A 23250-nucleotide genomic window follows, 5' to 3' on the forward strand; every position below is an offset into this window, starting at 1 on the left:
ATTGATTTTTTTACCTTACTCTTTATCAACTAGGGTGTTTCTCTTGGTGCGCAAAGGCCGTCCTCAGAACTATTCTCTTATCTACCCCAGTGAGGAGAGTGTTTGGGACATGAACAGGAAAGGAGAGAAAAATCCTCATTCAAAAGCTGAATAAAGAAACATAAAAAAGAGAAAAGTTGTATCTGAAGATGCTCCCAAGAGAACATGAAAAGTAAGCTCAGGAGCAAAGGGCAGAAAGAGGAGGCGCCGTGGGCTGCCTGCCCTCTAGAGGAAATGTCACTTGATCAGGAAGGACCCAAGTTTCGGATGGCAGGCCCTCAGACAATAGGAAACTGTTTAATCCCATCTGTGCTCTCACTGGGCCATCCATCCCAACACTTCCACTTTGCTACTTCCGTACTATCCCAGAGACACATGGTGGCCACCGCTGGCTCGGCGAGTATTTGTTAAGCTCAACTCCACATTTAGCCCTGTGAGATACACTAGGAACAGGATGTGTACAAACTCCTTGCTCTCAAGGAGCTTGTATGTACTCTCCCCAAGTGAATCACCTCTTAGAAAAAACAAACAAACAAACAAACAAACAAAATGAAACAAAAGACATCCTGACTTTCTCCTATGTAGAACAGGGACTCTTGCCTCCTCTGATGCTGGGGCAGAGCCTTTTCTGTGAGTTCAGGCCATATCCTCCAACCAAGCTTTATCTATACTATAAAAGAGACTTTCTCAACTGGCCCAGACCGTAGAGGAGATTTAATAATTGCCCCTGACACTGACACACACACACACACACACACTCTAATAACACACAACTAAATTTAAACAAAAAGCTGAAACATACAAGAACAGAGGACTGGGCATCATGGGGGCTGAACTTAGGCCTGGTTCCTTTACTTACTAGCTGTCTGATTGCTGCTGTAGCAGTTTTCTTTTGTAAAGATGAGGACAATCCCGCCCACCCACTCTTGCATATCCTTGACCCATTGTAAAGCTCTATAAAGTGCAAATCAATATTCTAATAGAAGTTATGAAGAAAAGTCTTAAACCAAGTGTTTGGAGCTATTCATACCTAACAGCCCCAGGGACTACTGAGAAAGTACACTCACCAAAGAAAACACCACAAATACAGATCCCCCTAATATATGGCATAACACTCTTCCTGACAGGTCATACACTACAGTTTAGACAGTTTTGTTGAAAGAACCACTGTCTCTCGCTGAGTCAAAAATGGCAAACCATCACTTCCAAATGAGGATGGGATTGCTGTAGAGTATCCGTGGCATTCCAGAAACTTGCTAAGACACTCCAACAAGATGTAGATGGCTTGGGATGCTCCCAGGCTTACACATTACCTTGCTCCTTCCTGACATCTCAGTGCTTCTTAGCAGCCTGGCCCATAGCCAATATCTTCTGAAATAAGACTACATACTAGGCCACTCATGTGTCTATAGCAGCAAAACATCCAGAGAGCAACACTGCATTCAGTAAGCTCTGAGACTTGCTGCTGCCTTCCCAGCTGACCTCTGGGCCTCACTTTGGAGCAGCCTTTCTCTCTTGCCTCTGGCCACAGAGGATGGGGACAGGGCTCTTCCTCAGACAGCCATATACACTGGTTCCCAGAGTCACAGTGGAACCACTGTGGGCACAGGAGTGCAGTCCTTTGTGGTGGTCCTGTCATAAGTGTGGAGCATCACATTTGAGTGGCATGGATGAAAGCCACCTAACCCAGGTTTGTGGGGTGTTTCCTGAGTGAAGTGGCATCTACTTCCAAGACTGAGCAATGCTCAGAATTAGTGAAACAAACAGTGGCCTAGCCAAGGAAATGGCATGTATGAAAGTGAGGTGGTCACCAGGGGAATGGGAGTTGCATAGTAGCTGAAACTACAAAGGACAGCTGGAATGAAGAAAAGAACATGAAAGCAATTTCAACACAAGGCCAGCAGCTGTCAGTGAAAGGCTCACCCCAGGAAATGCATGATCAGATTTGACTTTACGGCCAGACTACAGATTAGAAGGGATATTAATGAAGGACAACCTCTGTTTTCTGTTTCGTTTTGCTTGTTTTGTTTTGAGACAGGGTCTCTTTCCATTGTGGAAAGAGACATTGTGGCTTTCCTAAAACTCACAATGTAGACCAGGCTGGCATCTAAATCAAGAGATCTGCCTGCCTCTGCCTTCCAGAGTTAGGGAATTGAAGGCGCACACCACCATGCCCTGCCTGAAGGACATCCTAATATTCCAGGAGAGATGACAGGCTAAACATTATGCAGAGACAGTAAACCACTGAAGAGTGAACGGGCCTAGAGTGAAGTGCAGGGAGCCAACATCAAGAGGCATAGCAGCCGACAGAGTGGACCAAATCTTGCTTTAAAGACCCTTCTCTACTTCCTCACCAAAGTAGCTATTTCTCATCCCATGAAGTAGATTAGGAATAACATTTTCATTTCTAGTTTAAAAGCCACCAAACGAAAAACAGTGCCACTCACTGAAAACAGCAGAAGATAACACTAGATTTGAAGAACCTGCAAGTCACCCAGACGAGAGGAGATCTCTATAAAGGAACAGGATGTGAGCGGTATGAAGGACCAGAGGATAGCTAAGTTAGACGCGGATCCCTTAGCATGTAGATAGCCGAGCTTTAAGGAGCTGGTAGAGACAAAGGAGCAAGTGCATTGCCATTTTCATGATCACCCTGAGGAACAACAAAGTTTAAAGCACAGGCAGATGAGATGACAAAATGCACAATGCAGGGAGAGTAGGAACCAGGAAAACGAATTCGGAGGGGAAATATCAATGGTAATAAAATCTGCTAAGAGCTGGGCTCGGCAGAAGGCTAAGTTAGTAAAAGTGCCGTCTGCTCAAGCATGAGGACCCAAGTTCAAAGCCCCACAAAAACCTGGGCGTGACTGTGTGCACCTGTAGTCCCAGCCAAAGTGGGAAGAGGAGGATCCGTGGGGCTGTGGCCACTCGCTCCAGCCTATCAGTGAGCTCCAGGTTCGGGGAGAGACTCAGCCTCAAACACAAAGGTGGAGAGGATGCAGGACGGCCCAGCCAAAGAGAGCACTTCCTGCTCTTCCGGCAGACCTGAGTTTGGTGTCTTGAAACCGCATCGGGTGGTTAACAACTGTCAGTTCCAGGTGATCTGAGCTCACTTCTGGCTGTCTCAGGCATCCCCACACGTGGCATACATTCACACAGACACAATATTTTATGAAAAAAAAAAAAAAAGTGGAGAGTGATTGCGAACACCTGTTACCAACCCTGGGCACACTTTCATGTGTACATGCTAACCTGCAAAGGTTCCCCCAACCACAAACATGGATGTGTATCTATACATACACATAAATCTGCTGAGACTCAAGACAATTTGGGGGCGGGAGAACAGAGGACCTGCAGAGAAAAGAGAAATAGTGGGCTGAAGCATCTCTGTGACAAGCTGGAGGAGACCCAGTACAGGGTAGGCTTCTAGGAGGATATGGGGGTGATTCTAGCTGAGATGCCTAGTAGCAGGGAGTCATGGAGACTGAAGAGGACACTCTCTAACTAGACACGACTCCTAGTGGAGGGAAGAGAAAACCAACCCACCCACAAAAACTTCCACTCAAAATGCATCCTGCCTACAAGATGTGCAGGGATAAAGATAACACAGAGATGGAGGGAATGTCCAACCAATGCCTGCCCCAACCTGACACCCACCCCATGGGAGAGTTAACCCCTGACACTAGGAGCAATACTCTGCTCTGCATGCAGACAGGAGCCTAGCATTGCTGTCCTCTGAGAGGCTACACCCAGCAGCAGATCCAAACAGACGCTGAGACTCACAGCCAAACATAGGGCAAAGGGTAAGGAGTCTTGTGGAAAAGTTTGAGGAAAGATAGAAGGACCTGGAGGTGACAGGAGCTCCACAAGAAGACCAACAGAGCCAACTAACCAGGTCCCAGAGGGGCTTATGGAGACTGAAACACCAACCAAGGACCATGCATAGACTGGACCTAGGCCCCCTACACAGACGTAGCAGACAGGCAGCTCAGGCTTCATGGAGGTCCCCTAGTGAAGGGAGGGGGGACTGTCTCTGGCATGGGTTCTGCTGCCTGCTTTCTGATCACTCCCCCCTGGCAGGGCTACCTTGCCAGGCCACAGGGGAAGAGGATGCACTCAGTCTTGATAGGACTTGATGAGCTGGGTTGGGGAGGGGGAGGGGGAAAGAAAGAGGGGGGCAAGGCAAGGAGGAGAGGGCAGAGGAGGGTATGATGGGAATGTAAAGAGAATATATAAATATTTAAAAAAAGAGAAAAAAAAGACAGTGTCTGAAAATTATCCACTGGCAGCAAGCCACAAATTCACTGTGTTAAGGAGTTCCGGGGCAGACACAATGATATTGGAGAGGAGCAGGTAGTGTGACCATTTTGTCAAGCACAGCACGAAAGGCGGTATACCGGGGGCCCTGCCACTGGAGCAAGGATTTTCCCTTTTTTTGGCTTGTAGGTAGGAACAATCAATACATATTTAATGCCACAGAGCTGGAGTCCACAGAGGGACTCCACAGGATGGGAAACACAATCAGGATTCAGTGCTAGCAGGGGGCTGGCTCTACTGGGGTTAGGATGGGGGCGGGGGAGTGGCCTGCCTCTTAGCTCTGTCTACTTAAAAATTCAAGCGACTCTGTGGGGGATAAGACTCAAAGAGTTCTGATAATGCTTTCCATTTACATTTACAATCAAGGGTACCTGTTCTCAGGGTAGGAGGCAAAGCTGGCTGGGGAAGCTGAGTGGGAAACAGCTGAAGAACTCAGAAACTTTAATTTTTTTTAATTTATTTAATTTATTATGTGCACAGGCAGTGGGAGTGGGAATGCCTGTAGGGGTCAGAGGACACCTTTCAGGAGTCAGTTCTCTCCTCCCACACTGGGCTCCAGGGACTGAACTCAGGTTATCAGGCTTGTAAAGCAAGTACTTTAACACGCTGAGACATCTTGCTGGCACACTCAGGACGCTTTAATGGGCACTTGCAGGCAAGCCCCCAAAAGTAGCCCTACTGGGCAAAAGCTGGCCACTGGGAATAGGTGGAAGATGACAACTGTGTACAGATATTTCTGCAGAGGTATTATTTCCTTCAGCAGTCTAGAGCACTCTTTGTAATGATGCACCTGAAGGACAAAGAGAAAACAAACAAACAAACAAACAAAAACCTGGAGGCTGCTTCAAGGAATTTGGAATCTACTCTGGACACTGAAGAAACAGATCCAGTTTGGTGCTCTGGATGAGGCATGAGGATCCTGAGTTTGGATCAGCCTGAGCTACACAGTACAAGCCTGCTCTGTGGTGGGACACCTGTGCAAAGGCCCTGGGCCTAAGCCCAGCACCACACACGCGCGCGCGCACACACACACACACACACACACACACACCTACACCCCCCCCACCCCCACCCACCTACACCCACACCCACACCCCACCCACACCCCCACGCAGCAGACAAGATCAAGAAATGGAACTGAAGATGAGCAGAGGTGGCACACGCCTTTAATCCCAACACTGGGGAGGCAGAGGCAGGCGGATTTCTGTTAGTTGGAGGCCAGACTGGTTTACAGAGCCATTTCCAAGACAGCCATGGCTACACAGAGAAACTCTGTCTAAAAAAAAGAAAAGAAAAGAAACAAACAAACAAACAAACAAACAAAGATGAAACGGAATGGATGAGCCAGGGTGTGTGCTCATCTGTGTTACCTGAATTTATGGTGACTATAACTGATGGAGAGCTGTAAAACTAGAGTTTGTGTGTTCCACTGAGAGCTTCTGTGTCTGTCTGTCCCTCCTTCCTCCTGCTGCTCTCCCTTTAATTCACCACACTTCCTGCCTCATACTGGTCTATCCTATACTTTCACGGTGGCAAATTAGAACCAATTAATTGGTAGGTGGATAGAAAATAAGTCCAGGTTCTCTGTGATTTCCAATCCAATGATTCTGCCATACTATCATGGGATCAAGCAAAACTTGACAGTATGGCTATTAGAAACAGAAGCCAGGGCAAATGACTGAGGGGATCCTAAGTGCAATTCTGGATTCATCACCTCCTGCTCAGGCCTAAGAGGACAAACCGTGGATACACACACCCTGCAGAAAATAGTTAGCTATGAGTGTTCTCTGGCCCCTCTCCTTCCCCTGCCACATTCCTTCCTTAAACAAAAAACCTCAAGTGCAGATGTTTAGAATGGAACACTCACAATTAATATTTTCTGCTCTGAACCCCACAGTCCATGCTGGTGAAGGAATGAGAGAAGAGGAGGGGGCTGCCCAAACAATGAGAATGCAGCCACACTTCCAGCAGGGCCCAAGCCAAGGAATTCTGCTGCAGCCTCCTACGTGGTGAAGTATTTCTAATCTCTCTGAGTAGGGAGAAGCTCTTCCTGTCTCAGAGTTGGATGCAAACACTGACTGCTGGGGAGCATAAACGTCTCTCTGTTATGTGCAGTTCAGAAGAATTCCATGAGGACCTTGTGAAACAACCGCCTTTACAGTTTAGTGATGAATGACAATGGCCATACAGAACGTCCCAGGATTCCAAAATGCCTTCCATGGCTTGAATCAGAACAAAACAAGTGCCCTCTAAAGCACCAAATTAGGTGCCACTGGTTCACTGTTGTACTTACAGGCTGACTCTCTAGAAATCAGAAAATGAACACTCTCCCTAAAGTCAGACTCCTACAGCACTAAGAAAATTGTAGAACAAAGTCAATTAGAGACGGTGTATGTTTAGGCTACTAACTCGGACTCTCCAAACAGTTAACACAAACAGTAGACACAGAAAGCAACTGTTTGAAAACGTTCTCGGGGTTGTTAGCATAGAGTTCCCAGGACAACATGTCCAGCTGCATACCAGCTGTCACTGTCCCACCTCAGAGAGGACTACACAAACACAGCCGCAGCTATCCGGGCAGCCCACAGCCAAGTCAGCGCTGGTTTGGGAGCTGCAGGCCGACCCAGACCAGTTAAGCACTTCCAGGAAGTGCTGAGGTGACTGGAGAGTTCAGTAGAGTCATCCCTACCGAACACTAGGTCCTGAGGGAAGAGCTGGGTTCTTTCTACTGCTCTACATCTTTCAAACAGAATGTTGAGAGAGAGAAGGGAGGGGACAGGGAAAAGAAGGGGGGCAACTCACTTCTCTCCCTCAAATTTCAGTTGACTATCCAATGGCTTCGCCCTTTGTCAATCAGCCAAATGCCACCAGAAAAAGAGCAAAGACCCACAAAAAGCACATTTAAATTACTACAATTTACAACCACCTTTACAGTCTTCTAGCAAATAGCAGCTGTCAGCTAAACTTATTAAATACAATGGAGCTTTCAATTTGAGAAAGTGTCTCCTCTCAAATGGATGGCCCAAGCCTTCAACAGCCCTGTCTTCCTGTCTTCCCAGCGTGTGCAATCATCTGTGCTACTTTATGGCAGACACAATAACTGCAGAGCCAGAACATGGGACGGTAAATGGTTTAGATGCCTTTTGTAAAAGCTAGAAAGATTCTACACATCAAAAGCTATTTTAAAAACAATATAGGTCTAAAGAGAAGAACACATTTCGAAATAGATGACACAATTTTGGAGATGAAAACCTCACAATTTCTAACAAAATTAGAATTTTTTTTCCATAAAGCATCAAAACTTGCAATTTTGGTAGAGGACACAATTCTACCCTCTTCCTACCCTGCTTATGCCACCTGGTACTTACAGACAGGCCACGAACCTAAACAAGTAAACTTTGAAAGAACAAAATATTTCTATAACTCACTTCTTTCCCTTAAAATCCCCAAATGAAATTTATTCTTCAGCAAACTGAAAGACCAAGCCAACGTGACTCAACCTGGCTGTTAAACATGGCCATGTCCCTTGGTCATTGTGTGGACAGAGAGAATTCTTAAGGAAGAGTAGAACATCAAGCATGCTTGGAAAGTCGTTTAAAATTGGTGTAAATTACCTTTAGAGGCTGACATGTTCCATTACAAAACATGAGATAAATTTATCCTAATCTGGGCACTGCTGCCGCTTCATGTTATATCTTCATCAAAAGAGGTAAGATTACCAAACCCAGAGCAGGGAACATAGCTTACTAAAGCCAGCCTCAGGCTTACAAGGCTTAATACAAGTCCTGATTCAGGCTAGTGGGTCACAACATGCCTGAAATCCCTGAGCTGGGCTGAAGGAATGAGGCCGACCTTTCCTCCCACTCATCCACACTCAGGGAAAAAAAAAAATCTACTCACTCTGCTAAGCCAAGTTCTAGCTGTGGGAACTGACTGACATGAGATAGGCAGAGAGAGAAGGCAAATAATTCCATCTATTAAGGAAAGAAAGTAAGCAAAAAGGCAGTGTGATCTGTAGTATGCTGCAGAAGCAAAACCATTTAAACATGTAAAGTTGTGGGAAAGAAGGTATCAGCATTTGGAGGAAGGTCTTCATTGCTTTCCATTATCTACTTTGCATGGAAGAGTGAATATTGGGAAAAGGATCATGAGAAAATATCTGATTGTAAAAATGGTTCCAGCATCTAAAGATATAGCACTGTGTACGACCCAGACCAACTCTAATTAATAACCCCTCCCCACAACACACAGAGCCACAGAAAGCTAAAGAGCGTGGCTTTATTTCTCCAACTATTTACTGAGTGAATTACCCCAGCGCTCACAGAGAATATTCTAATCTTTCATTCTGTAAGAATACCTTTTGGTGTTTGGTTTCTGTAGCTCCTAATGAGCATGCCCCCTTCCCTCTCACCATAACCGTGTTCTATGTGTATCTCTCATCGGTAGGATACACTCCTGTAAAACCATATATGGCTAAGTACAAAATGGCCTTCTTGGTTTTCATGGTTTTGTGTTAATTTCTTACCACAGCTACCTACTATCAGGTCAAAGTTAACAGCTCTCACTCGTCCAGAGAATCCTATGGATCCACGTCCTTCCATTCACTCAACAGTATTTACTGAACCGTAATATGCGCCAGCTAGTCAACATTCTAAGCATGAGGCCGCAGTGGAAAATGAGACACACACGGGGCCAACATGGAGCTTACCTGCTACTGCAGGTAGCAGGGTGGAGCAAGGATGGGATAAAAAGATCATACTGAGGTGGACTGAGGGGATGGCTCAGCTGGCGCTTGCCACAGAGACGTTTAAGGGCCTGAGTTTGATGTCCAGCACCCACAGGCACGTGCCTCCAAAATCCCCTTGCTGTGAAGGCAGAGAGAGGCTGATCCCTGTGGCTTACTGGCCAGTCAGCCAGTCCCAGATCCCAGATCCCAGATCCCAGATCCCAGTGCGGGATCTGTCTCAAGAAACAAAAGTGTGTGGCTCCTCAGGAATGGTATACACATGCACAAACATGAACACTTGCGCGCACACGCATGCACACACACACGCACACACACACAGTTTTATAGGTCAGGTGATAGAAAGTATGGAGGGAGGAATGCTATCTCCCATGGTATTATCAGAGGTGACAACAGCACCTCACTGAGGTGATATGGTGACCTCTGAGCAGACTGTAAGTGGAACACTGCAACCTGCAGTGAGGAGCCCTCACAGGACAAATGCAAACACCCAGAGCCCGCCGGCAGGCATCAGGGAGTGGTCAGGAGGTCAGCATGAGTAAGGCGGAAAGTATTAGGGGGTGCAGCCAAGGACACAGGACTTTGTGAGACATAGAGAAGACCTGGTTCTTAACACAAATGAGAAAATCCATTGGAGAATCCTGCACACCGAAGTACAGGCTCTGCCACTTTTCAATTTTATTTCTCTATACTTTGTGTGTGTGTGTGTGTGTGTGTGTGTGTGTGTGTGTGTGTGTAAGTTTGGGAATACGCACACCACAGCGTATGTGGAGGTCAGAGGACAACTTTGTGGGTCTGGGCTCAAATCTAAGTTGATAGGCTTGTGTGCAAGTGCCCCTGGCCACTGAGCCACCTCACCATCCCCTGACTGCTACTTGTGAAGAGTCACTTGGGCTACTGTACTGGCAAAACACTGCCTAGCTGAGACAGAAAAATAAAAATGCTGGTGGGGGAGGGGCTGCAATAACCTAAGCAAGACATGACAATAGCTTGGTCCAAGGTGGCTGTGATAAGCAGTGGTCAGATTACAGACATATTCTGAGGGGTGAATACATGAATTTACTGACTGACTAGTTATGAGGCAAAAGCTTTGGCTTAAGCAATTGGAAAGACACTTCTGGACTTTACTGAAGATACTGCAGGGGCAGACTGAGGAAACTGGGAGCTTGGTATGGGTGCACGATTAAAATGCCTACGAGACACCAACATGGAAAAGTCAAGTGGGCGGTTAAAATACAAAACGTCTGGAGCTAGGGATGTAGCTCCACGCTAGAACACTTTGCTGACATGAATGAGGCCCTGGATTCAAACTCCACTACCACAGAAACAGAGAGAACAAGTTGAGGGAGAGGTTCAGGCAGGAGAGAGAAATCTGGAAGTCATCAGCAATCAGTGTTCAAAGCCATGGAGTTAGATTAAAATGTCTATAAATAAAAACACAAGGACAGATGGACTAGGACTTGGGATATAACAACATTCAGATATGGGGAAAATAAGGACCCAGCAAGGAAGAATAATGAGAAATAACTATTAAAGAGAAAAGACTTTTTTTTTTTGAGACTGTAATTACATCATTTCCCACTCTCCCTTTCCTCCCTCCAAGCCCTCCCTCCCCCTCTTTCAAATTTATGGCCTCTTTTTTTCATTGTTATATTATATGCATTTATGTTCCTAAATACAAACACATTCTTAAGTACACACTGCTCGGTCTCTGTAATGTTACTTGTTTGTAAATGTGTTCAGGACTGCCCATTTGGGTAACCAATTGGTATGTTTTTCAATAAGGGAAACCAGCTGAGTCAAATACTTCTGAACGATCAGGAAAGATGGCAATTGAGTACTGGCCACTGTATTTCCCAACCTGAAAGTCTCTACCGTCTTGACAACTGGTTTGGTAGAATGCTACTTCAAAACAAGAAAGAAGGTTGGGTGGGGTTGGGTGGAACGGGTGGGTTGGGGATTTGAGCCAGATAATAAAGACAATTTCTAAGCAATTTTGTTCTAAAAAACAAAACAAACAAACAAAAAACCCAGCTAAATAGGAAAAGAGAGAACTAAGAACAAACTTCCTTGTGTTTGTGTGTCTGTCTGTCTGTTTGTCAGAAGACAACTCAACGAAGTTGGTTTTCACCTTCCATTATGTGTGTTCCAAAGAGCAAGCACCTTTTTACCCTCTGAGCCATCTCCTTGCTCCAGAAACTGCCTCTAATAAGGCTAGAGGAGAGCACATCTTGTGCTGAAGGGATGACTCACTGTGGCTGGAGTTTCCGTGAACAGTAAGTTTTCCTGGTGGCACAGACGGACTAGGTAGAGTGAGTCCAGTAGACTCACCTTGGCTTCTCTCTAGAGAAGCTCATTGGGGACAGCATTAGCAAAGACTCCCAAGAGAGAAAGAAGGATTAACAGGCATTCCAGGGTCACAGTAAGTGACTTCAAGAGAACATTTAAATTTATGTGTATGTATGAGCACCGCGTGTGTGTAGAAGCCCTCCAGCATCAGAAAGCAGCTGTGAGCCAACATTTGGGTGCTGGGAAATCCAGGTCCTCTGCAAGAGCAGAAGATCCTCTTCATACTGAGCCAAACAGTTCAACAGCTACAGGAGCTCTGGCCATTCCGGTCAGCCTGTGCCTCGGCTTTCCTGCTTTAGGACTCTGTATATCCTAGCCCTGAGTGGGGCACCAAACTGCCAGTAAGACTCTCCTAGAAAACTTTGAAAAAGGCAAAAAAATTCTTAAGTGTCATCTCTAAAAATTTCATTTTACACCCAAAAGCTGTCCTTTTTTTTTTTTTTTTTTTTTTAAATGCACCATGACTTTTACATGAAATCGTGTTTGAGAACTACTTGCCTGCTGTGGTGGTTAGTTTTAATTGTCAAATAGGCACAATCTAGAATCACCTTTGAAGGAAGTCGCCCTGGGAACTGTCCCTATTACGCCGGCTAAGAGTGTGCCTATAAGGGCTCTTCCTTAGTTAACTGAAGTGTGAGGAGGACATCCTGAATGTGTGCAGCCACTTCATGAGCCAGGTCCCACACTGAAGGGAAAGGAAAGAGCTAGCTGAGCCTGAGCAAGCATGAATTAACTCACCATTTTCTCTCTGCTCTTGACTGCAGACATAAGCAGCTGCTGCAAATCCTGTCACGAGACTTCCCAGAAATGGTGAACTACAGCCTGGAACTGTGAGCTAACATAAACCCTCTCTCCCCTAAGCTGCTTGTTGGCCATGTTTCCACTGCAACAGAAACAAGACTAACACTTCATCTTGGTTCTCACACTTTAAATGAGTTAAACAGAAAAGGGTGTCTGCATGTGGTGTGACACCGCAGAATGAATGAGGCAAACCTAAGCAGTTCACTGTCCTGCATTTCAAGGCCAAATGTGCAGCAAGCATCCACTGCAGACAAAAACAGTGGGTAAGTGTAACAGGAGCTGGTTACTCAGTAGCTACAGGCTTGGGCTAACTAGACCAGCTGAATTCACTCACCTCCATCACATTTTTTTTCAAGGCTGTACTTCTTAGGCCAATAAAAATATACATTTGATGTTTAGAAAACTAACTTATGTCTAAAATTTTCTGATGGTATTCTTTACATGCGAACATGGGTCAAATTCCCCACCTCCCCCCCCCAGCTTTTTCTCCTCCTCCCACAAACTGCTAATAAGTAATACACAATGTAAGACCATCAGCAATTCTCAACAAGAGGAAGATACAGAAGCAAAGAGTTAACTTCTGTTTCAGTACATGCCAACAGGTAAGAAAAGAGTTTTTCCTTTGTCTAGAAGCCTAGACTTGTTTGAGCCCAGTCTCTGCTGGGTAGTGCTGGTATTTGCAGGCAGGATGTTTGTTACATTCTGCTGGGTTAGTCCAGTGTGGAAATATTGACTTTACAGAGAAGAAATTTCAGGTTTCTTTTTTTAAAATGTATGTCTGGGAAGTTTAAGAACAAAGTGCCTGATGCTCATGTAGATAACCATGGCGAAAAATGAGGAGGGGTAAGAGAAAGGGAACAAGGAGGGGAAGAAAGACAGGAGGGAAAAGAGAAAAAGGAAAAAAAGGAGACTGAAAGTACAGCATTCTGGAAGTCTAGACATGACACTCCAGTTTTCAGTTATTTCACAGCACTCATGTCCTCTTTTCTTTCGGAAGCATCACTGACCCTGCTTCTTGTCAAACTCAGCATGGGGATGCTTGAAGTCTAGGTCAGAGCTGATACACTATATAGCCTGAAGATAATCCGGAGCATGTCTACTTCTGTAAAGTTTCACTGGAATGAAGCCATGCCTATCTTTGGCTATTTACTGGCTACCAGAGCAGAGATATATGGAAAGCATGGCATGGCCAACAAAAAAATATCTACCAGGTGACTGAGAGGTGACCTAAGAAATCTAAGACTATAAAAACAAGGATGGGCCCTAGGGAAAACCTACCACTATTATTCTACTAAATGAACACAGCAATAAAGTGACTCCTAATGACCTATTACTATACCTATAGTTCACTATACCTATACCTATACTATACCTATAGTCAATTAATCCTCATCAGAGAAGCTTCTTATTGCAGTAGATGGTACTTAACACGGAGCCCTATAAGAATGACCAGTGAGTGAGAGGCTTTGGAGAGAGGCCTGAGTGGGAAGTCCCACTGCTTTGAATGCTCAGGCATCTATGTGAAAGAGGCAGAAAGACTGACAGGAGGCAGAGGAGGTGGATGACTCCAAGGAAACATATTCCAGACACAAGGCTGATAACACATATGAACTCAGAGAGACTGTGACAGGAAAGGCAAAAACTACAACCAGACAAAGTCCCAGGACTGAGAAGGGGAAGTGGAAACAAAGTCCCTCATCTGCATCCCCAACCAAGAAGCTATTTCCAGTTGATAGGATTTGGGAGAGGTAAAGCCAGTTTTCTTCAATGGAGTAACACTAGGTATATTAAACATGATCCAGGACAGACCTCAGAACTAGTTAGCCAACACAAAACAGCTGTGTGTGTGTGTGTGTGTGTGTGTGTGTGTGTGTGTGTGTGTGTGTACATGCATTGTTACTGTTTTGGCTTTGGTTTGAAGAGAAGGAACACGAAGTTATGAGGGTAGGGAGATCAGGGTCAAGCTGGGGAAAGGCAAAAAAAAAAAAAAAAAGAAAAGAAAAGAAAAGAAAAGAAAAAGTTCAGGGCACACTGTTTAAAAATCTGCTGCACGTCTGAATTTTTTCTTGTATTACTACCAAAGATTAATGACCATTTAAATGCATTGCTACCTACCAGTATGTACTATTTCACAGACAGAAAACCACTTAATTTCTTGCAAATGAGCATGCACAAAAGCAGTAAACAGAACTTATCGTTTCAAAATTCCATTCTGAATGATATTCTTTACTCATGCAGCTTGTGAAAATGAACCAGCCAAGCAGAAGGAAGGGGAAAACAATACTGCTGGAAAAAGAGGCACCATTTTTCCAATGCTGCCCCTCCCTGCCCCAGGCAGAAGCAGTGAAAGGAGAGAAACTGATCAATTACGTCAAACAGGAATCATAGGCGGGAGAGCGGGAAAAATGACATGTTGAAAGCTGCAAATAAAATGGAAAATGTGCACAGATCTCATTTAGATCTCCATGAGAACCTCCCGCCCTTGTCTTTGGGTAGGAATTCAGTCTTTCACACAAGGCCTCCTTGTCCTGCTGCTCTTCTGAGCGGATGGACAATTTACATCATGAACATACCCAGCCAGCTGGCACCCCCTCTACAAGCGACTGATTGTGAGCAGATGCCTTCAGAAGATAAGCATAACATACACCCTGCGCTTTCATTCATGCACCCTCCCTGCAGAGGCGTAACACTCCACATACTCCTTCAGAGGTCTCTGTGGTTCTCACATCCCTCCATCCCTCCCAGGCTGTGCTTAGACTGGCTATTCCATTTATGGTTAAACTGTGTTTGCCCATCACATGTCTAAGATGTGTACAATCTCCCTAGACCAGAGATAAGTAACCTGTTCACCTAAACAAAAGCATGTTTGATTTTGTTTCCCAGTGATTAAGGGTAAAAGCATTTATTCCTAGCATAGCCTCAATTTATAACCCTTGAGAATCTGCTACAACAAAGAATCAAGGCTTCTAAGAAGGGAGCTAGAGAGATGGTTCACTGGTTAAAAGCACTGGCTGTTCTCCTGTAGGACAGGGGTTCAATTCCCAGCACTTACATGGCAGCTCACAATTGTCTGTAACTACAGTTCCAGGGGATCCTCACACAGACATACATGTAGGCAAAACACTAATGCCCACAAAATAAAAATAAATGAATTATTAAAAAGCACGTCTAAGTAGTTTATCAAAATAACCAGTGTGTTCAATGCCATAAACAGTTGTTTAAAATTGATTTTTTTCTAATTAAAGCAATCATCTTTTCCTTAATGAACATTATCATTTCATTAACGATTTTAAAGTTCTCTTTGATTGGAAAGTAGAAAAGACTTGGGCAGTTAAATATTAAATCTCTCCTTCCAGAGATAAGAAATATTCCCTAATAAATCCCCAAATTTACAAATTACATATCTACCAAATTCGGTGATATCAAGGGGAAAGAGGCCACTTGACTGATAACCCACACAGCATATTTCAGGTAGTTGCCAGTATCTTTAAAAAAAAGAGCCCTTTTATCTGCTTTTTTCTCTATGGTTAGAACAAACATTCAGCACGATAACAAGAAATGCTTCAAATCCATCCTCTGACATGTTTCAAACAGACAGCACCTTGGGTCTCCTGCACAGGGTGATTCACACCCACCCACAAGGGGACCTGTTCTACCTTTCTATTTACATCCTGGAGAACTGCCAACGTCCTTCCCAGCTCTCTTTGATCTGATGCCAGAGACTTGGTATCCAAGAAGAATTCTCTTAGGCGCTCCACGGCTCCTAAGAGTTGGGGGAAGATGGCAGGTACTCCAGAGCCCACCGTATCAATCCTTGCCGGTCACCCGATCTAACGCAAACTCCCCAAGCAAAGCTACTGCAAACATCCCAAAGTCTGACCAATTGTGCTTCATTTTCTGTCCCCAAACCATATCCTACAATTCTCCAAGGTACACTGAATCCTATCACACTTTCGCTTCCTTTACTACCCGTAAGCCACACCTCCTCTCTAAGCCACTCTCTTCAAATCCTACCGGTTTGCATAAAGCCTGTCTCCATGATGCTTTCAATCTGTATTCTCCCTTACTGCCCAAATCATACAAATCACTACTTGAGTACTTACCCTTCTGTGGAAGTTTCCTTGCTCCAGCAAAGCTTATTAAAAACCTTGACTTTGAAGCTTTTTGGTACCTTTTATCATAGCATTTTTTAAAGCTTTTCTGGCAGTAATGCATATGAGAAAAGGCATTTCAGATTGTAACGTTAACACACACAGCTAAACTCAAGCTTACCTTTACAAAATTCTACCTCATGTTGCAATCTACTATTCTATTTCCATTTCATTTGTTAGAAAATGCTGGCCTGGACCATGTGCAGTGGTGCATGCCTTTAATCCCAGCCCTTGGTGAGGCAGAGGCAGGAAGACCTCTGTGAGTTTGACGCCAGCCTGGTCTACAGAGTAAGCCAAGGAGAGCCAAGGCTACACAGAGAAACCCTGTCTTGAAAACAAACAAACAAAATTAAAAAACAAAGAAAAAAAGATCATTAAACTGATTTTGTGACCTTAATGAACTGAATCCCTTCACTTGAAAGTGCTGTCTGTCAACCCCTAGGGCACTGTCCTTGGCACAAACCAGCTGTTCCTAGCAAGCTAACTTATCTACCGCACCGGACAGGGTAGAACTCCATGGTGAAATACTGTCCGTATAGAAACAGAGAGTTTGACGGCATCTTTCCAAAACTCCTTTTAAAGAGATTTTAAAAACAAGACATTTAAAAAACAAATCAAACAAAAAACCTCAAAACCTTTGTATATGACAGTCTTCAACAGTGCCAAAGAAAATGTTCTTTTTCCCCAAAGCTAAACTGCAAAAACTTTTCATGAGCGTGGCACCTTGTGCTCCATGCCCGCATCAATCACTCTTACACTCTTGTTAGTGACTCTGGTTCCAGATCTCCTCGGCAGTGAACGTGCAGCCTTCAGGGTGGCAGCACGAATTTCCTCACCGTCAGGGAGGGCTAAATCCCAGTACTTGGGGTCAGATTTCTACTACAGCAAAGACTGGAGGACATTTTACTACAACAGGCAGCTTTCTACACATCATGAGTGCACAACTTTTCCCCTGGGAATCTTTAAAACTCTGAGAGCTGTATTCAGATTTTGCCTTTTTAAAGCTATGACACATGCACACTGAAGGATACAGAGTGTGAGTTTGGGGATCAGGAACACTGTCTCGCCCATGCCACTCCCTTATTTTGAGTCATGTTTCTGCTGTTTTTTTTATAGGAAGAAAACAGTGAACTTAGATGAATGAGGTCTGTTGCCTAGTTTGTTCATTTTTTTACAAACAACATATTTTGAAACTTAACATGTGCCAGACAATTGGACAGACAGTAGATAAAGACAAAGACCAAGATGGAGTAAAAATGAGTCTCTGCACTAAAGAAATTTCTTTCTACCTGGTGAGAGAAAACACAAGTAGGTAAAACACAAAATCACCATAGAGGGTATAAGGAGCAACCTTAAGTCCACTTTCTTTCACACCTAGGTTGCCTCAGTAGCAGGAAGCACGTCTGTCCCACTTTCTGATCTAAAATGGTTTGTAACGGCTGGAGACGCTGCACCACAGCAGAGTTCTTGACCAGCAGATAAAAGGACTGATACCCAGCACAGAGGAAAAAAAAGAAAAGGAAGGAAGGAAGGAAGGAAGGAAGGAAGGAAGGAAGGAAGGAAGGAAGGAAGGAAGGGGAGAGAGAGAGAAATTTCATATAAGATTAATTTTAACAGATATATCAATTCCAAAAAGCTTGGGGCTGGGGAGGTAGTTCAATCATACAGTAAAAATGCTTGCCACACAGCACCTGAGTTCACTCTCCAGTGGTCATGTAAAAAGCCAGGCATGGTGATGTGTGCCTGCAATCTCAGTGATGGGGAGGTACAGACAGGAAGACTCTTCAGGTTTACTGGCTAGCCGGTCTAGACAAATTACAGAGTTCCAGGTTCAGTGGGGGCCTGTCTCAAAATTATAAAATAAAATATAAAAATAACAGTGCCTGATATCTATAACATAAAATAACAAGTAAAATAATTAAATGAACCTCAGTTCTGTAGACTTAACTAAACCTCTACAATGCTTTCACCTATATTTTCTGCTCAAGCAAGCTCTGTGAGCCCAGCTGCAGGTAGCCTTGTATTATCAATTTGCAGAAAACAAAAGAAATTCTACTTTAAAGGTTAAAATCTGCCCAATAACTGAACGCAATGTCTTCAAACAGAAGCTTCTAAGTCTTTGGATAGATAATGTAATCCTTGGTTTCTATGCCCACAAAATAAGCAACTGTCTTCATCTACACAAGGCCAGGAGGACCGGTGACACATCCTGTTTTAGAATGAGTTCTTCCTCAGGGAAGGAGAGGCAGCTCAGCATCAAGGTCTGCCTTAGATCTCCAGTTCCTACTCAAATAGGCATGATGATGTATGCCTGTAATCCCAGCACTGGGGAGGTGGAGACAGGTGGATTTCTGGGGCTTGCTGACTAGCCAGTCTAGAGCAGTCTGTGAGCTTCAAGTCCCAGTGGGTAAGGTTTCTTTTTAGAGAGAGCTTTCTAGATGAAGTTTTCTATGTAGATTATCTGGATAGCATGGGAGTGAGCTTGAGACGGGAAGACCAGAGAGACTGTCACTCAGTTTAGGCTAACAGAACATCACAGACAGGGAATTTAAGCAGCACCAATTTGCTTCTCACTTTCCAGAAATTGAGGGATACACAATAAAGGTGCTGGCAGACATCAGGCAGTCGGCTGTGGGCCTGCCTCCTTGTCTGCAGATGGCCAGCTTGCTGGGTTCTGCCATGGCAGAGAGCAGAGACCGGCTCTCTGTCTCTCTCTCTGTCTCTCTCTCTCATGTCTTTCTTTCAGGTCTCCAACCCTATTCATGAAAGCTGTACATTTATGACCTTCTTTTTTCCCAAAGTCATACTACCACAAAAAACAAGGTAGAGAGATGGCTCAGGAAGTAACGTGCTTGCTTGCAAGCATGAGGACCTGAGCCCAGATCCCTAGAGCCCACATGAAAATTACTGGGGTGGGATTATGCAGTGCCTGTAACCCCAGCACTGGAAGGTAGAGTAGGAAGACAGATCCCAAGGGCTTGCCGGCCATCTGGACTAGCAGAAACAGTGTGCAACAAGTTTGTTTGGTAAGAGTCCTTGTCTCAAAAAACAAAGCAGTGAAACAACTAAGGAAGACATCCCTATATCACTTTTGGTTTCCACATGTACCTGCACACACCCACACCCACCCTCACACCCCCCCCCACACACCATGTATATGTATATAAAAACATGTATATACTATACACACAAATGAAAAACAAAACAAGGTAAATATAACTCCTGAGGAACAATATCCAAAGTTGACACTGTGGCCTGCATACACACACACACCAAAAAAGAAAAAAAGTTAAGTCGTTCAGAAACACAAAAGAATGTGTTTTCTGCTCTCATGTCTCTTGCTTGAAAAAGTAAATGTCTGGCTCATTTTGAAAACTCACCCATCTACAAAACAGTGGAGCAAAACTGGACTCCCACTACTACTTGGCTCATGCATTCTTCCACAAGTGAGGAACAAAGGCCCTATTGACTTAAGCATGTAGGAGGATTAGAGTTGCAGCACTGCCGTGCAGCGCATTACTGCACAATGATTCCCCGACAAGTCAAGAGAGCCTCCTCTAGAGCGGCTCCCTCCCGGCCTGCAGTCCACAGAAACAGAAGTTTACCCTTACCACATAATACACACTGCTGTTATTTAGCATAAAACAGGCCTGCCAATATCTGTAAGAAATACAGTCATACCAAGTTTTCCTTGCCTCCTTGTATTTAGTGCTGTTCCAAACCTTTCTAAGAATGTGGTAGAAGTCGAAGACTCCCAAGGTTCTTAAACATTCAGTGAGAAGCTAAAGAGGAAAATAGGATTATACAGAATGGAAGGTACATGAGAAGAGGAAACAGGGCCCAATGGAAGAACAAAAGAGGAAAAGACACAAACCAAATGAACACATAGGGGGAAAAATGAAACACTGTTCTGGGGCTAGCTGCGGTTGTGACACACACCTTTGATCCCAGCATGAAAGTAGGAGAGTTCAAGCCAGCCTGGTCTACATAGCAAGTTCCAGGCCAGCCAAGGCTACATAATGAGACTCTGTCTCAAAACAACAACAAAACCGCCTGTTCGAGTATATGAATTAGCTGTTGCTTACAAGACAGCATTTTTAGTAATAGAAATTTTAATGCAAATATTTAAGAGGTACCATGTCACAGTGTACCCATGGAAATTTTGTAATATGACCTAGGTAACTATACTAATTACAAAGTGAATAAAAAAATAAATTTAAAAAAGCGGTTAATAAAATGTAACTAATAATAAAAAGTGACCAACAGTCATGGTTATCAAGACATAAAAACTGAAATACATGTAAGTTTCCATAAAACCTAAGGGTGCATATATGACTTAAATCGTATATCTATATAAAAATCTATAAAATCTATATCCCTAAAATTTCATTTATTCAAGTTAGCAAAATCTTTATTTAAAACCTCCTAAAGAGAAATAAATAGTAAGAAATAGCCTAATGTTGGGGATTTTTAAAAGATATATACGGTAATTTTCATGTTGTACTTAAAGAACAAGATGGTAGCCTAAGTGAGATTCCCTAAGAACTGCCAATCAATCTCTAAGCAAGCAGAGGTCCAATCTCAGATACAGTGTGTGGCAGGCCAGCCATTTGCCTAGGTATGCCACCTACTATTCCCAGACAACAAGCCACCCAGGGAAAGGACGCCTTGCCTACAATGCTTCTGTCTATTTCCCATTTTATTCCTACTCTGTGAGGAAAGCCACATTTCAAGGCAGATCAGTCATGGCAGGACTAAAACAATGAACGCATGTACAACATGGAGCAGTTTCTGGATGCGCTACAGCAATTGGAGAACAAATGTTGGGGGATCCTGTCCCTTCAAATCCCCTTCATTAAGTGCCCTCCCCATGTTACGTGCATACATGTGTACACACTCTGTAACTCACCAGTCATCAGCTTCACATTGCCCCTCCAAACACATGATCTCTTGCCATGAGACTCCCAGAAATAAGTCAATCAAAAACACAAGCAATATACCAATTTCTTTAGAACACAAGAGCATGACCACTCTCACTGCTGGCAGCAATGTAAAACTATACAAGACTTCAGAGGATCCTTAAAAAAAAAAATACAAAACAAAACTACAACAGCAAAAAACATGTCTGTATGATAGACCAAATGAGAGAGAAAGAAAAAAAAAAAAGCCTGTGTGGAGATGTCAAAAGCAATCCATAACTGCCAAAACTTAGAACCAACCACCTTGTCCTTCAGTGAGTGAACGAATAAACCAGTACCACTCCACACAATATAATACCATGCCATGATTTAAAAAAGTCATCAGGCCAGGAAACAAAATGATTATGGCTAAGTAAAAGAAGCTCATCTGGGAAGTGAGCATGTACTGCATGATTCCAGCCATGACTCTGAGAAATGCAAAAGCCCAGGGAGAGACAGAGGACCAAGGGCTTTCCGGGAAATTAAAACTGCTGTGAATGACAATAGCAGATCAGTGCCACAGTTTGTCCAAATCCAGACTGTGTGCCCACCTCAAACTTGAGGTATGGTGAGGCACTGGTTTCTCTTCACTGCAATTTGTAACGACTACACCTCTCTGGGGGAGCATGTCCACTTCCAATTCAAGTTGGACTTTGAACTAAAAATACTTTATACTACATACACCAACAAAAACGGACTAGCAAGTTGCATTTATATACTTGCTCATACATATACATGGGTACACACACACTAAAAAATTTTTAAAAGGATCTGCCTACGTTGGTGGGGCATGGGATAAGTTCAAGTAAAGGTGCCTGGGAAAGGTGGGGGAGCATAATATAATTCTATTTTAATTTAAAAAAATTTTAATTAAAAATTTTGAACATTATTCCTGCCAAACATCCCAAGGCCAGCTTTTAAGCAAAGGTAAAGATTGTGTTGAACTGGGAATGGTAGCACATGCCTTTAATTCTACAATTCTGGAAGGCAGAAGAAAGTGGCTCTCTGCCAAGTTAGAGGCCAGCCTGGTCTACTCAACAAGGTCAGCCAGGGCTACATAGTGAACTCAACAGAACAAAACAAAACAAAAAAAACATTGAAACATCCAAAACCCAAAACCTTGCCATGCAGTCTAACAGCAGAAATTCCTCTATTTAAAACAGAACAAAGAGAACTAGCACTGAGATGAGGGTGTGGAACGGGGCAGAGGTTTAGCACGCACAAGACCTAGGTTCGATCTCTAGCTCCAAAAACGAAAACAAAAATCCAAACCATCAGCAACCAACTGTAATAGTTCTGCTTAAACCAGCTCTTGGGTCTAGGATGATGAAAAATTTCTAATCTCGGAAGATTTGATGAAACCCACCAATTGATGAGTTTGGTGGGTTCTCTACCCCAAAGCCACAGTCATGGGAAAAGAGAAGGAACAGAAGAAGCTTAGTTTCCATAGGGACAGGCAGGGCCACGCCGTGGAAGACAGACATCCAGCTGTATCTATAACCCCCAGGTAAACTACCTCATCCTAACCCACTCCACCCCACCGTCTTGCCTCACCCCTTCAAGGAGCTGCAAGCAAGTTGTACCTCCATTTTACATGTATATATATCATGACTGTTCAGTCCCCTAGAAGCAGATCAACAGTGGTGATGGGCAGAGCCTGCAAGGCATACCTCGGTGTCTTAAATATCAGCGGTGTGGGACTCCATTCCTCAGTGAGATACCCTGCCATGAAAGTTGTAGAACAGAAACAACATCTCTCCGTGGAACCTACTACAAAGACCAGTAGTGCTGGTTAGTTATTTTAAGTGAAATCACCTGATGCACACCTTTCCAAATTTAGAGACTGACTTGTTATCAGTCCACCAGAAGCTGAGCTGATTAGACTCTAGAG

At 44.0% G+C, this 23250-nt stretch overlaps 1 protein-coding gene across 1 annotated transcript in view; it reads right to left on the bottom strand.

The window, feature by feature from the left end:
• Lamc1 (laminin subunit gamma 1) overlaps positions 1 to 23250 on the bottom strand; it is a 117433-nt gene that overhangs the window by 43528 nt on the left and 50655 nt on the right. The gene's annotated exons all lie outside the window — the stretch shown is intronic.

Source organism: Meriones unguiculatus, chromosome 11 (genome assembly GCF_030254825.1).
Source record: "Meriones unguiculatus strain TT.TT164.6M chromosome 11, Bangor_MerUng_6.1, whole genome shotgun sequence".
Lineage (NCBI taxonomy): Eukaryota > Metazoa > Chordata > Mammalia > Rodentia > Muridae > Meriones > Meriones unguiculatus.